The sequence below is a fragment of the Nanorana parkeri genome, unplaced genomic scaffold (genome assembly GCF_000935625.1).
Source record: "Nanorana parkeri isolate BGI_ZX_2015 unplaced genomic scaffold, ASM93562v1 scaffold1490, whole genome shotgun sequence".
Classification (NCBI taxonomy): Eukaryota; Metazoa; Chordata; class Amphibia; order Anura; family Dicroglossidae; genus Nanorana; species Nanorana parkeri.
In genome coordinates, this window is record NW_017307758.1 from 439,905 (window position 1) to 456,860 (window position 16,956).

A 16,956-nucleotide genomic window follows, 5' to 3' on the forward strand; every position below is an offset into this window, starting at 1 on the left:
CGCCATGACAACAAAGGCGCCAGGCGGCCGACACAGCTCGTCCTCGGGGCGGCTTCTCTCCTCCTCACCGCTGGTCATCCGACAGGACAGCGCTCTATCGTCCACCCCCACCCCCTGTTATCGGATCCCCGCTGCCTGTATGGGCGGAGGAAGCGGGGTTCCGAGGAGAAACTGCGGGGGGCCCAGGAGGGAGCACTGCCTGCTGTCAGGATGGCTGAGCGGTGAGTGGGAGAGAAGCCGCGCCCGCAGCTGTCAGGATGGCCGGGCGGGGAGGAGATCGGAGCCGCTGTCATCATGTCAGTTTCAGGGTGACAGCGGCTCTGTGCGTGGCAAAGCAGGGGATCGGTAAATATCATTGATATTTACCGGTCCTCTTTGTGTGAAGGACAAACACTGGAGCGATCGTCTGATCACTCCAGTGTTTGTAAATAACTGGGGACACATAGAACTATGTGTCCCCAGTTATGAATGAACAGGCTGTGATTTACATCACAGCCTGTTCATTCAAGATTTCCTCAATGGGGAGAAGCACTCAGTACAGAGGCTGCTCCCCAGGCTCCTCTCCATTCAGAAACAGCTGATTGCTGATAGTAAAATATTTACTATCAGCTGTTTCTGAATGAATGGGAAGCCTCTGTACTGAGTGCTTCACATTCATTGAGTGCTGAGGCTGTTGAAAAAGAAATTGAGGATTTGATGTCCTCAATTTCTTTTCTATTTTAAAAGGGAAATGTCAGGGGTCTGTTTTGACCCCTAATATTTCCTCAAAGCCCCCCAACAGTAAAAAATAAATAAATAATATAAAAATAAAAAATGATTCAAAAATAATAATAAAAAATGATTTAAAAAAAGTGAAAACTGCCCCCCCCCCAGCATGACATCCTGACACTTTATTTTTATAGACTTCATTTTAGTTTGACATTTATTGTTTGCCTTCTGTTGTTTTATTTAATAAGAATGCTTATATTGTGCCTACAAGTTTAATACCTTTGAATAAAAGTTTTATTTTTTCATACTTTTTAATGTTTCTTTGCGGCTTAACAAAATAGGAGTCTTTAAATGGTGTGGATATTGGGGGAAATGGGTGTAGTTACAGGGGTGTGGCCACTGAGGGGTGTAGTCACTGAGGGGCGCTGTAAAGCTTTCTCGTAGAGGGCGCCTAAAGGCCTAAGGCTGACCCTGCCTGTATGAATAGGGCCAAAAGGCCAATTCCGCTTATAATTGATAGATTAAAATATGTGTTTGTTTTGTTGGCAAGCTAAATCATATGGTGGTCTGTTTTAATTCTCGGGGTCAGGAGTGGTAAGATATGTTGACCAAAATTCTAATTTTTTTCAGTCTTCCATAGCTATTACAAAGCCAAAGCTTAGGCTATCATAATTTATAGTAAATTTAATGAGTTCTAGGAAAGTTTCTCAGAGCATGATGTCAAGTATAATTTAAAAAAAATTAAAAACCATATCAAGATAACCTGTTGATCTGATAAACCCCTGTGTTTTTTACATGTATATATGAAAATAGTTTTAACTGCTAATCTCCGTGAAAGTAGATGTAAGTGAGCTGTACAGTTATGTACCAAGTACAGCTATTCTCATTTGCCAATTATATCTTATGTATGGGACAAAAACAGTTCCCATTATCAGTCAGTATATGATCAGAACTGTAATGACAAATACAGCTGTGCAATAACCACTTCTGCTTATTTCGGTAATTATCATGCAACATACTGAATGGTATAACACTCCAATAACTGGATTTCTTTTCACTGTTTTCTATAGTGTTATAAAGCACAACGTAGTAATTATAGTACATATCACAAGTTATCTATCCTTTTAATTACAGCCTGTAGTTTTAAGACTTACCCAATAAGCCAATGGTCAGAGCTGGCTGACAGTTATAGATACTAAGCAGAATAAACCCATTTAATCTTTTCATGGTGTCTTGGAAAGCAGACGGTATGACAGTGTTTTATCTCTGAGAACCCCTGAACCTCATAAGGTTCTTTCATAAGGCTTTCTAGTCCTCTCTAGTTCTCCAAAGCATTGAAGGTCTGGTGAAGGTCAGTCTTTTCAATTATCTAGATCAGTTGGATGAATATATGCTTCAGAATACGATAACCCCAGGCTACTCAGGTCAAAAAAACATTCCTGACACATTTGTTTGGACCCCCTATGGGATTAAATGTGAATGGCATTTATATTAAAATTGAGTAATAAAGATGTCTCAATACCTAGCAGGGGAGCTAGCCCTTTTTAATTATTCTCTCTAGTGCTTTGAACATCTAAAGTGCACATACAATGGATTTAACTCTCAGTGGTTGTCAGATTGTCATACCCGTCTGTGCTATGCAAATAAATCTATAGAATGTATTTACTCATATCCTGAAGAAGGAAGATTTTGGGAATGGAGCCTTCATTCCAGTGTCTTTCTTAGGCATCTGCAACCTTTGGGGCTGCATGAAGCACTTTGTGCTAGCTGAAACCGGGAAATTATCTTCACTAACCTTTCCTACTCTCTTATAACCATTTCCCATTCCTTTGCCTTACGCTATTTCTATCCTCTTATAACCCCTTTGTCTTCACAGTGTCTTCTACTTTCTATCCCTCTGCTCAATTCTCTGTCTTTGTTTTCCATCGCTCTGCTTGTTCCTCTGTATTCTGTTTTCCATTCCTCTGCTTGTCTATTTTCTGTTTTCCATCTGCTTGTCAATTTTCAGTTTTCCTTTATTCTGATCACCTATTTTCTATTTCCATCCCTCTGCTCATCTATTTGCTGTTTTTCATCCTTCTGCTCATTAATTTTCTGTTTTCCATCATTTTGCTTATCTATTTTCCATCCCTCTGCTCTTCCCTTTGCTTCCATTTTCCAAACATTTCCTCATATATCTAAATAACTGAAATACTTAAATACACTTGAAATATATAATATTTTCTGAAAGTCTGATTTATGATAATAAAGTACATTTAACTATGCAAATTACCTCTTCAGGTACACGTACCACTAGTTGAAAGGTTATGTTTTATAAGAGCCACATATCAGGTTAAGCTGGTCTTAAGTAGATCATATATGGGTTGATTATCGGTCAGGTTATTTTACACCTAAATAATTATTAATTTGCCCATTACTGGGGAGCAAACATGTTTGCTTTAATTGTAAACCACATATTAAAAAGATAGTATAGAAAATATAGTCACAATGTTCCCAGAGAATGACATCTGAAAGATGAATTTGTAGAGCTAAAATTATTTGCCTGGTCCTTGTCAGATGAAAAATCTGATAAATACCATATGCCTGCACCTTTCTTGTAAATAAAAGTATGATTTCCCTTGGTTCAAACACATGTATATTTTTGTATAACAGTTTTTTGGTTAAAGAAATCATTACCGTTTATGTAGCAATCTTTGTATGAACTGTGAATTACATATGAATTATTTTAATTATTAAGACATATGAATTATGTTTTACTACATTGGGGATGTTGTTTTTACTCTACTGGTCACTCTAAGGGCCCAGTCACACCAGACACACTTTCTGGCCGGAACACACTGGATCGCATTGCAGCCGGCTCACTTTGTTCTGGGGCAGGAGGGGGCAATGCGATCGGCTGCACGGAAACACATAGCAATGTGATCGGCCGCACAGGAACACATGGCACACCAATGCCTGCGTTCCATTCCGGTCAGAAAAAATGCTGCAAGCACTATTTTTTTTTCCAGACCAGACCGCAGGCATTGATGTGCCTTGCATTCCCGTGCAGCTGATCGCATTCCGGCCGGAGGCAGTGGCTACGGTGCCATTCACTTATATTGGTCACCATGCCCCCTCCCGCCCCACAACAGAGTGAGCCAGGCGCAATGCGATCCAGTGCCTTCCAGACAGAATCGGGTCTGAATGCACTGTGTCTGGTGTGAAGGGTCCCCAACACCTAAAATTAACCTGACACCAAAGGGTTACACAAATCAACCCATGATGACACATTGGGCATCTGTCATTTGGTAATAACCTGCCCTACAATAGCTGAAAAGTTCTGGATACATGCTCACCAAGCAGTGAGGTTGTAATAGTGAAATGTTAAAAAAAGAGTACTAAAAACCTCTTGTGATCTTCCTCAACTCTGTTAGTGTGTAGTGTGACAATAACCACTTGCATTACTGCCATACTCGCCTGTTGTGTGGTTCTTTAGAAGCACTGACTAATCCAGTGAATTTGTAAAGGTTGTGTCTGTTACCCAACCACCTACCATGAACTTAACATCACAATCAAAGAACTGTTTAAGTAGCAAATCGAAACTGAAATGACTTTGTCACATTGTTTCTTTGTTTCTATGAACCTCCAAATGTTCTGGTTTTACATTCTGATGACATTTACAATACTGCAAAATCTCTGTTTTGCTTAGAGAGTGTATTCTGTTTTCAAAAAAATGTGTATGTGGTCAATTTAAAAAGTAAGACTAATACAAGTAACATGAGTAGTTAGTTAACCGGCAGTTTACTGGGTAAAACCCCAGCAAAGAGTCCCTAGAATTTTTAATGGTGGCTAATGTACAAGTGCTACATTTAATCGCTGACATGACATGATATGAAGGAAAGTAATTTTTCAGATGCTTTTGTCACATAGAAATAGTATAACTGTTTTTTTTACACAAGTTACAAGAACTAAGGACTATGTATGATAATACATGACATTGTAATTCCTTTGATGTATGTATGACAATGTATGACATCGTAATTATTATATATGATAATAGGCAAAAACACAAAAAAATAACTGTACACCTTCTGTGAGAGAAAAAGTTCACAAGGGTGTACCAGAATTCCTTAACAACAACTAATGGTTTGTTAAGTATGATGATCATGAACTTGGTTTTGGTACTTTCTTGTACAGTTTGTGTCTTCACGACAATATATGGGATCAATTGAGTTATCAAAAAAAAGGAAAAGAAACCTAAATAAACATAAACATGGCCCTCCTTCATCCCTCCACCTTTCAAGAGTATGGATGAGCTTGGGTTCAGACCAAACCTAAGCACATCCGAACCCAGAAAGATGCTGTCAGTGCTGGTCCAATCAGCTGCGGCTGGGGCATTCTGAAGCCAAGACCATCTCTATTCAAGATGCATGGAATGGAACAATTCCTTTGAATTGGTTTGAAACAGGAGTGAATTGGAGCAGACAGTAAGCTGATACAGGTATGTGCACTGCAACAATCATTTTTATTTATGCCACCAATGAGCATGGTACCGATGTTTAGTTTCTTCAATGTATTTAATGGTAGTGTACAAACATGAAAATAGCAAACCTTTACTTTCTATTATGCTTTCTTTAGAACAAAATAGATTTCACCAAATCTGCTTCACTTGCAGTTCTTGGTTGCACAACTTTTAAACTTTAAGCTGATTACTGTCATTTTCTTTAACAACAGCTCTAATTCCCTTCTTTACAGTTGCTGTATAGATACACTGAAACCGCCCTTCTAAAACTCACTAATTACCTACTCACTGCTAAAAGCAAAGGCCACTATTCCCTACTCTTGCTATTAGATCTTTCTACTGCTTTTGACACTGTTGACCACCTCCTCCTCCTCAAAAAACTCCAGTCACTTGGGCTACAAGACTCTGCTCTCTCATGGTTCTCCTCCTACCTATCTAAGCCCTCCTTTAGCGTCACCTACAAATCTAACTCCTCCCCTCCTCTTCCTCTTTCTGTAGGGGTCCCCCAAGGCTCTGTCCTTGGACCCCTTCTCTTCTCTATCTACACCTCCTCTCTTGGTCAGTTAATAACCTCACATGGCTTCCAATACCATCTCTATGCCGTTGACACTCAAATCTATCTTTCTACTCCACAACTCTGTGTCTCCTCTTGTGTCACTAATCTACTATCTGACATATCCGTCTGGACTTCCCTATATTGTAAAGCGCTGCTCAAACTGTTGGCGCTATATAAATCCTGTATAATAATAATAATACATTCTGGATTGACAATCTACTGTGGTCCCCCCTGGAAAAGCACCTTGTCCCCATGCCGATGGGGGCAAGGGCCTCTTCCCCACAAGCCCTGGGGCATTGGTTGTGGGGGTCTGCGGGCAGGGGGGCTTATTTGTATCAGGGTACCCCTTTAATACAGGGCCCAGGGCACCCAGATGCTGCCCCCCCTTGTGAATGAGTATGGGATACTTGTACCCCTAATTTACTAAAGGGTTAAATAACAAAATAAATAAACACACCAGATATTTGAAAAAATCCTTTTATTGAAGAAAAAAAAAACCACACAACATTTTTGACAATGCCTTTTATAAATAAAAAAAAATTGATCCATCAACGTAATCCAGGGGTCAATCATGACATCCAGCGTGGTCCACAATGAAGACTCATTGAAATAGAGAAAAAAAAATGTTAAGCGCTGACCTGACCACACATGACGAACTTCCACCGCAGAATTAAGAATCTGACAGATGCCAGCAAAATATAAACAACTAGGCGGAGCTAGTGGCAACATCACCACTGGCTCCGCCCAACTGTTTACATTTGTCCGGCACCTGTCAGAGTCTTCCGGCAGGTCCCGGACAAATCAAAAGAAATGGGTGGAGTCGGCTGTGATGTCACGGCCGGCTATACACCCAGTTGTTGTCATTTAATGACAGCCCAGTGTCCTCAAATAACCTGAGGACGCTGGTCTGTCATTCACAACTCCGCCCAGTTGTTGTAATTTGCGGGGAGAACGGTCAGCTTCGGCAGATCGCTCTCCCTGAAGCTACGTTCGGCTCGGCTGAGGCGCTAGGGTGCCTCCGGCTGCTGTACGGGCGTTTGTGAATAGCCATTCGGTTCGACTAAACAGAAGGGCTCCGGTGGCCGAAGTGAGCTGAAGGATCAGCCGAAGTGAAAAACCCTCTAAATGTTTACTGCAATGTCTTATTGATTTAAAATATTTTATGATAAAACTAATTTGTTACCGAACTTGTATGTATTACTATGTGATTATATGTATTACATTTACTTTTCATCCATATTTGTTCATGATTTTTTCAATGAAATTGCATACTCTGATTTCACTGCAAACCGTGAATTTCTGCTGTGTGTCCAGTAGGAAGAAGAGTTCTCCTTTACATGAGTGGTGAATAGAAGTAGGAATGCCCCCTTACATGGGTGGTCAGTAGGGGTAAAAATGCTCTCTTTCATTGGTGGTCAGTGTCAGGTCCAGTGGACATGATGCTATGACTTATTGTAAATATGTTGTTAAGCAGTGTGATAGTAGGGGGTAGTAGGGATGTGTCAAGATGGAGTTGCAAGGGTTAACCGAGTTACAGGGAAGAGATGACTCAAATGCTGTAAAGTGTAAATGAGATTTACATAACACAATTAGCATCTTGGTGCTGTTTGGGATTTCTTTTGGCCTGGACCATTCACAGGCAGTGTTTTTCACACCTCTCCTAGCCAGGGAGGCACCAAGAATTGAGCCTTCTAAGGACCCTCTCACAAACAAAAGAAGCACAAACCCAGCCTCTTCATATTAAAGCTCATATGTAAAAGATTAAATATTTATCCAGGGATTAACAACTGGGGGCCCAAGTTTATATATGCCAGTTACCCGCGTTATTCCTAGTAGAATCACACCAGACAAGGCTGGGGTATCTTTAGTCGTTTAAGAGATAGACAAAAGTTGGTTCTGGAGGGTCTCAGCCTGCCCATGTAAGATGTCCATGGAAAGAGGCAATTTTGCTGTGTATGAATCTAGAAATACCATATCTGTGCCAGACTCATATCCGGAAATATTAGCCTTTTTGCCATGGGCTCTGTCCGTTCATAAACTACTCTACCAGGTGTGAAATAAGAGGGAGCTTCAGGTCCTTATCTCTTAGCCATTCCTGCTTCCCCACCCCGTTTATCCCAGAGGTTGGACTGCAACCTGAGCTGTGACCCACAGGTATAACATATGTTGCAAGTGTAATTAAGGTATGCTAACTTGGGGCCAACATCAAATTTTGTAGTAGGTGGCCATTTTCCTTGCCGGAAGCCCCCTGGGATAGAATCGAGTGCTTCGGTAAGTAGGCTTTCTATCAGTTTTCTCCTTTTTATTTTTCATCTGTTTGTATTGTGTAACTGTCTTATGTAACATCTAATTGTATATGTATGCATTGTGAATACTTTTTCTTCAATAAGTTCCTGCCTTTGTCTGGTATAAGAACCATATATGTTCCTGAGGAACAATACTATGCCTTATACACGTTCGGCTAAATTTAAGTTTTGGTGTCTCAGTTATTCTGGGTATTATATACTAAATTAAGAATTGAATGTTTAACCAGGTTTGGTTTGGTGGCAACAATCTTTAGATTAGACAGAGTGGGTGGTGTGTAAGTGTGATCTTTAATCATTATTTCCCAGTCTAGTGAAGACAAATAGTGATTTTTCAACCCTCTTACTACTGAAATAAGTAACGTGGCTATTTGGAGTAGTGCTCGTGCGTGACAGTCAGTAGGAGGAAGAATGCTTTCTTATGTTGGTGGTCAGCAGAAGGAAGAATGCTTCTTTATGATGGTTGTCATTAGATGGAAGAATGCCCCCTTATGTTGGTTGTCAGTAGGAGGAAAAATGCTCCCTAAAGTTGGTGATCAGAAGGACCAAATGTGATCCTTTAAATTGATGATCAGTGATCCTCATTTAGGTTAGTGGTTAGTAGATGGAAAATGGCCCCTTACATTGGTGGTCAGTTGAAAGAATGCTCCCTTACATTGGTGGTCAGTAGGGAGAAGAATGCTCTCTAACGTTAATGGTCAGTAGGAGGAAAAATATTCCATTACATTGGTGGCCAGTAGTAAGAAGAAAACCCGCTTATATTAATAGTCAGCAGGAAGAAGAATTCTCCCATGCATTGGTGGACAGTGGAAAGAAGACTGCTCTGATCAGTAGCTGTGATCAGTAGGAAGAAAAATGCCCCTGGTTAAAAGAAGGAAGAATGCCCCTTGCATAGGTGTTAAGTAGAAGTAAGGATGCTTCTTTATGTTGGTGGTCAGTAGGAGAAAGAATGCTCCCTTTGGTTGGTAGTCAGTAGAAGAAGGAATGTCCCCTTATATCACTGGTCAGTAGGAGGAAGCATGTCTCTTTACATTGATGGTCAGTGGGAAGAATGATCACTTATGTCAGTGGTCAGTAGGAGGCGGAATTCTCTGTTACGGTGGTGGTCATTAGTAGGAGGAATTCCTCTTTACACTGGTGGTCAGTGGCAAGAATGTTCCCTTATGATGGTGGTCATTAGGAGGAAGAATGATCCTTTATATTGCTGGTCACTAGGAGAATCCTCCCTTATGTTGGAGGTTAGTAGGGGAAAGAATGCCCCCTTATGTTGGTGGTCAGCAGGAGGTAGAATGTTTCCTTATGACAATTGTCATTAGAAAAAACAATTTTCCCTTAGTCCTGGTAAACATTGAGTGTTTTGTAGAGCTTTTTCTGCCCTAAAGAACGCTTCAAAAATCTGCCACACAAAAAAATCCCATTAATTTCTATGGCCCTGTTCACATCTGAGCGTTTTGTCGCAATAAGCAAAACGCCTGTTGCTGGAAAGAGTACAGGAGCTTTTTTGGCATATTACAGCTCGTTTTGGCCCCATAGACTGAATAGGAAACGCTTGAAAACACCTGTTTGCTGTTTTTTTCGCTCGTTTTTATGCACATTTTATGCATTTTTCTCATTAACATCAATGAGCTGCAATCTGCTTAAAAAAACACGCTTTTTGCCGTATGCACATAAAACGCACAAAAATGTGCTTCACAAACACGCATTAAAACATGCAAAAACGCTGTCGTCTAGGTGTGAACCAGGCCTAACGTTAGTTGTCAGTAGGACGGGGAATGCTCCTTTATGTTGGTGGTTAGTAGGAGGAACAATGGCCCCTTACATTGGTAGGAAGAATGCTCACTTATGTTGGTAGTCAGTAGGAGGAAGAATGCTCCCTAATGTCCCTTGATGGTCAGTAAGAAGAACAATGCTCCCTTATGATAGTGATCTTTAGGAGAAAGGATTCCCCCTTACATTGGTGGTAAAAAGAAGGAGGAATGCCCCCATGTAAGTGATAAGTAGGAGGAAGAATGATCCTTTACGTTGGTGATCAATAGGAAGATAAATGCTCTCTTATGTTGGTGTTCAGTAGGTGGAAAAATGCCCTCTTACCTTAATAATGAATAGGAGAAAGAAATCTCTCATGCATTGGTGGTCAGTAGAAGGCAGAATGCTCCGTTACATGTGTGGTCAGTAGGATAAAGAATGCCCCTTTAGGTGGGTGGTTAATAAGAAGAAAATGTCCTCTTGCATGGATGGTCAATAGTAGAAAGAATTCTTCCTTACATTGGTGATCAGTAGAAGGAAGAATGCTCTCTTACGTTGGTGGTCAGTAGGAGAAAGAATGCTTCCATATGTTTGTGGTCTGTAGAAGGGAGAATGCCCCCTTACATTGATGTTTAGTGGGACCATTAATGCTCCCTTACATTGGGAGAAGGAGATCAGAAGGGAGAAAATGCCCTCTTTAATTGGTGAAAAGTAGAAGGAATAATGATCCTTTACTTTGATGGCCAGTAAGAGAGGGGGGACCCTTTTACATTTGTGGACAGTGTGAAGAATGCTCTCTTACATCGTTTGTCAGTAGGAGGAAGAATGACCATTTCATTGGTAGTTAGTAGGAGAACAAATCCTCCCTTATGTTGTTGCCCCCTTACATAGATGGTCAGTAGGAGTAAGAATGCCCCCCCTTACAATGGTGGTCATTAGGAGGAAGCATGAACCATCATGTTGACAGTCAATAGGAGGAAGATCGCTCCTCTATGTTGATGGTCAGTAGGAGGTAAATGCCTTGTTATCGTAAAATAAGTAAAATTAGTAAGTTAAAGTTGCTTTGGAGGGCTTAAACAAGTATTGTAAAATGGTAGAAGTGGGGGACGCTGTGAGGAAGCGGGCCAGAATGGATATTTCTCTCAGCACACATGTAAAAAGTTCTGTGGAATCAGTGGCAGATAAAAGAAACCAGCATGTCATTCAACTTATTATAAAACTGAATAACCCTTTTGGGTGGAGTTGACCTGTAATGCTCTAGTTGTTTATGTAAGTTTACCTCAACTGATCTTTGTTCAAAAATGTGCATATATCATGTTAGCTTATTTCCATTGCCATCTAGATATACAAAAAAAGGAACTAGTGTCCTTTTAGAAATAGCTAGAGCATAAAATTACATTTTGTATTACAGGCTAGGCTGTTGTTTTGTGTAAGTCTGAGAAAAATGCAGGAGTGACATTGGTCCATGAAAGGGTTTATCATAGACACTGAAGTTTATACATTGCTGTCTGCTCACCTCAGACCAGACCCCACAGTCTCTGTAGGAGGGGCAGGTGATGCTGTCCCACACTATTTCTTGGCAGGGCTCCTAAGTTTCAGAAGCAGCTGCTCTCAGCCTGCCCAAGTTCTTTGCCATCAATAAAATCCCTTCTCAGTTTCCTAGGGATATGGCAGCTACCTGATCCTTCCTCCAGCATGGTGTTATCTGTGCAGCTGCTGTCTTCTGTCAGCAGTCAGTAGAGAGGCAAGTTCCTTCTTAGGAAAAGTACAGTCATTTACTTCTACAGGAGTACAGAGAAAAAAAATTGGTCAATATATTGTGGGATATACAACTAAGTTATGAAATAGTTTTAAGACATCCCTACAGAAATGTTAAAAAATAATGCAATAAAAGAAAAAAATACCACGGTGCATCTAGTGGGAAACATTAAGCACAAAGCAATAGATTTTAGCTTTATATCCTATTCCAGGTCTATTTTATAAATGGAAGATGCCTGTCATTTTGAGAAATTATTTTTTACATTAACCATAGAATGGAGCATTCCTTGTTTCTACAACATAAAGGTACCCTTTTTGTGACTAGTCACTTCAATGTGCTTCTTAGGCCAATTATACATTCTTAAAAAAAGATTTGCTCATGTTTATAATAATCTGTGATTTTTCTTTAATTGGATTAATTGGAAGCTGGCTCAGAAATCTTTTATTGCACCACACCGATCACATTAGCAGATAGTAAAATTGTGGAGCATTCTTTGCTTTAGGCTACCTTTTAGGCCTTCAAGGGCAATCGGAGTGCATGCACCATCCACCTACCCCAAGGATCAGTTGGTGGGTCCTTGAACAGGAACTCTCTGCCTGGCAAATGTTTCCAGCACCTCTTTTTTGGGGGACCAGCATTCCAAAGGTTCTCCAAGCAAAGTTCTTTTTATTCAATGTGTAAAGTTACATCACCAAGTGTCGTAATGTTTCGGAACACATCCGGTTCCTTCACCAGGCAAAACAAAGTGATATAGTACATGTGCAGTGTAGTGATCACAATATATACATAAGTGCAGGCAAAAAGCAATGTGACATACAAGTCCCACCCCTGTTACCATGACATCACATTCCCTCCAATTGTTTTTACAAATGTCATAGTCCCACTAATGACCAAAAGGATGTTCAAAGTAGCAAAAATCACATTCCTAGTAAGGATCAACTCATACCAACTAATTGAAAGTGAAATGCAGAAAAACAGTCGATCATAACCTCCCTTCTGGATTTGTCAGTCACACCAAAAGCATGTCACTGGACACGCCCACATGTGTATAACAAGGGCATGGGCGATAACCAAGTATCGCTGGTGCCACCCAGTTGTCCATAATGATGTGGGGAACTGTGGTGTCTGCATGTGCAGCATGACTCATCATGTGCAGGACATCTTTAAAAGGGAGTTTAAAGCCAGTGACCCCACCAAGGCCTTCAAAAGGGAGTTTGAAGGTCTGATACAACAGGCACTCCACATAGGTGTCCTCTCCAAACCTGAATTCAATTTTCTTTCTGTATCTCACCCATGTGTACCATACTTTTATCACATTCCTAAAATACACCAAAACCTTGAAAAACCACCAGGACGTCCCACAAAAACCTATGGTGGGACCGCTATGGTGGATCCAGGACGTCCCACCATAGCGGGGATGAACCGCTTGACCAGTAACTTGGCCAGCTACATAGATGCCTTTCTGCAACCATTGGTATGGGAGTTACCCTCTTATGTTAGGGATTCAGGTCATATCCTGGAGGTTCTAGATCACTATACGTGGAATAAAGGCTACATCTGGGTTTCACTTGGCCTCTCTTTATACCTCCATTGAACACAAATTCGGGCTGAGGGCAGTTCAACATTTTATGTTGGAATTTTGTTTGTTCAACTCCAAACAAACAGGATTAATCTTAGAAGCGATTGAGTTTGTACTGACTCATACTTATTTTTCTTTTTTGGATGACTTTTACATTCAGCTCAAAGGCACGGTGATGGGGGCCAGGTTTGCCCCTTGTTATGCCAATTTATTTATGGGATTGTGGGAACAATTATTCATTTTGACTAACAATCCTTTTGGGGCAAACCTGGTCCTCTATGGCAGGTATATAGATGATATTATTATCCTTTGGGATGGCTCCACAGAAGAGCTGATGAAGTTTGTTGAACACTGTAGAGACAATCCATTCAAGTTAGATTTGACATATGTGGTAGATAAAACATCCCTGTTGTTTCTAGATTTGGAGCTCGGAGTAGATGAAAGTGGTAAAATAATCTCAAAGACTCATTGCAAACCATCAGCAGGTAACACGTATTTACATGCCAAGAGTAATCACCATCCCAGATGGATCAAAAATGTACCTAATGGACAATATAGAAGACTAAGGAGAACCTGCACGTTGGACTTGGACTATCTTAATCAAGGAGAAATTCCAAGACAGGGGATATAGTGCGAGCCTGATAGATGAAGCCTTTCAGAAGCATAAAGCCCCTATTCAGAAAAAAGTAAAGAACGAAGGAGAATCTTTCAACATCAACTTCTGCACACAATATAATGAGGGGGCCTTTAAAATCTCCAGGGTGCTGAAAAACCCCTTCCTCACCAGGTCCGTGCCAAAAGTCCCTAGAGTCCATAGTTCATAGTATTTGAGGTTGAATAAAGACATTAGTCCATCAAGTCCAACCTATTAGGATCTCATTCTAGGAGTACCCGTACCCCTGTATATTACGGTCCCTTAAGAAATCGTCCAAAAGTTTCTTGAACAATTCCACATTATTTGCTGAAATCACCGCCTGTGGCAGTGAGTTCCAGACCCTAACTGATCTTACTGTGAAGAACCCCCTTCGCCCCTTGTGCTGGAATTTTTTCCCCACCAATTTTAGGTGGTGGCCTCTAGTTTTACTTAGATCCAGAATCTGGGATTCCAAACAGACAACTCGCTCACATCTAGCACAATTGTATTCCCCCTCGAACGCATGTCATCTTCGGGAAACCCAAGGACCTACGGAGCTCTATAGCCCCCAGTAAAATCAAATCCTCCAAAGACTCCAATCAGGGCAAGGGCCTTTTTGGCCAAACGGGTTGCTTCAAGTGCAATGTGCACAATTTTGGCACATGCCCATTTCTTTGGCATAGTAAGAAGGAGTTTTTAGGCACCACAGGTAAACGGTATTTCATTAAACAGTTTATTAACTGTGTATCACAGTATGTCTTCTATGGCATCCTGTGTCCCTGCAGCAAGCTCTATGTGAGTCGGACCTCAAGTACTTTGAGAGTGAGGTTTGGAGAACACAAAAGAAACATCTTGAATAAGGTAGACAATCGTTCCTTACCGAGACATATACTAGGCACACAGGTCTAATCCCGAGGGACTTAAAGTCTTTGGGATAGAGTTAATTCATTCATCCATTAATGATGATGGAAACAGGTTCAACAGACTCTGCTGGAGGGAAGCCTATTGGATATACTTACTAAATAGTTTGATACTTGCCGGTCTTAATGAGGGACTGGAATTAGTCACGGTATTGTAACCAGCCAAAAAGGTACCAATTTTTTTCATTTTCCATAACTTCTAGATTTACATTCCAGAATTTTTTCCTCTAGCTAACATTGACCACAGACCTCGCTGCTTATAGTTACCACCCAGCTACCCCTCACCACCTTATGCCAATTGTTGCAGCCAGCCAAGAGCTCATGAACTGGATCGCATCACACGTTATGATATGCCACCATCAGTTGTGTTAACATCTCTGGGTTCACATTTCCAGATATTATTCAGCTCCTCTGCAATTACCCGCTAGCGTCATTACCAGCCCGTAGGAAGTATTCAACCATATCTCACACATGCCACTAAAGCCTGAGTGCCTTTGCACCCTTTCTATCCTCAACAAATAATCATCTACATTCACATGTATGCATATGTTTAACTTACATGTGTGAGTGTGGATGTTGATGTGCATTTTTGTTCATATTTGTATACACATGTACACTCTTTTTCATCCTTTCCATTGATTGCTATTAAGTCATCTCAGTACAAACAAATATTCCATTAATCATGTTAAACATGTGTAATCACTTTAATCATCATCACTTTTATCATCATCTTTCTTCAACATTTTATAACAATAGTTTTAAACACCTTTTTATTTACTTTTTCTTGTTAAGTTTTCTTGGCTATTTTAAGAAACCTCTGATAAATTGCTTGATTTTGACCTTCGTTTGCAGGCAAAAATATAGTTGTATATATGTATAGCAGTACATTCTTGCTTTTAACATTTCCAGGCCCCTGCAGGTCCCTGTCCCCTAGACCAACCAGCTAAAGCACTGGCATCTTTTAGCCTGACCCGTTGCGTAGCCCCTTGAAAGCTTAGGGAGAACTGCTGGTTCACAGGACAATTCAGCAGAAGAGGCCATCATGGAGGAGGAAGAGGAGGAGGTAGCAGACAGATCTCACATCATCACCACCAGCTTTTTGTAGGTGTGGTGGCTAGACAAGCCCCATCATTGAGCCCGTCCTGCATCCTTCCCAACTGCAAGCAGAGTTACCCAGTGTGCCGTGAAGGTAATATAACGTCCCTGATCATGCTTGCTGGACCACGTGTCAGCGGTAATGTGGACCTTGCTGCTGACTGCCTTGTCCAACAAGGCCAAAACATTGCCTTCCACATTATGGTACAGAGCTGGAATGGCCTTACGTGAAAAGAAATTGTGTTTGGGAACCTGCCACTGTGGTACAGCACATTCTGCAAACTCACGGAAGGGGGCAGAGTCCACCAGATGGAAAGGCAGCAGCTGTAAAGCTAACAATTTGGCCAAGCTGGCATTTAGACGCTGAAATTGTGGATGGCTGGGACAGTATTTTTTTTTCTGCTGCAGCAGCTGGGGCAGCGAAATTTGACTGGTCAAATCTACAGCTGGTGGGCTGCTGGCAGATTTGGCTGAAGGACCTATGATACCCATTGCTATACCATCATCCCTCTCAGTGGAGGCTGTTGACATGGTATGACATATAGTGGGGTAGAGACGACAAAGGAGTAGCGAGGAGAAGTGTGGCCCTTTTTTGGTGCTCTTGCCAACGGGCTGCGTGGCAGGTGGTCAGATGTCTCTTTAAGCACATGGCACCCAATGTTTTTGCCATGCCTGATCCGCTTGACACACAGATTGCAAATAGCAATGCTGGGGTCTGCTGCACGTGTGCTGAAAAACTCCCACACAGCTGAGTTCCTGAAAGTGTGCTGGGAGACAACAGCGCCCTGCAGTGGGGGGGGGGACTTGCCCCTGACTGGTCTGCAGGGGGCACCGGCATGGCCAGATTTTCCACAAGCCGCTCTTGTGGCTGCATACAAGCGATCTTGTATGCAGCCCGCTCATCTGTCTGCTCGTTTGCCCACACCCCCCCTGGCCAGCGGCTACAGCTCTCTCCCCGCCGGCCGGAGATCCTCTCTTCAGAGTAGAGAGCAGAGCAGAGAATGTCCGCTCTGCTCTGTGTATACAGTGACAGTGAGAACCTGTCAGCTCCAAATGCTATTACACAGGGACTTGTTAGCTCCTGTGTGATAGCAATATAGTTAATTTAAAAAAAAAAGATTTTTATCTAAATAAAAAATAATTAATAAAAAAAAT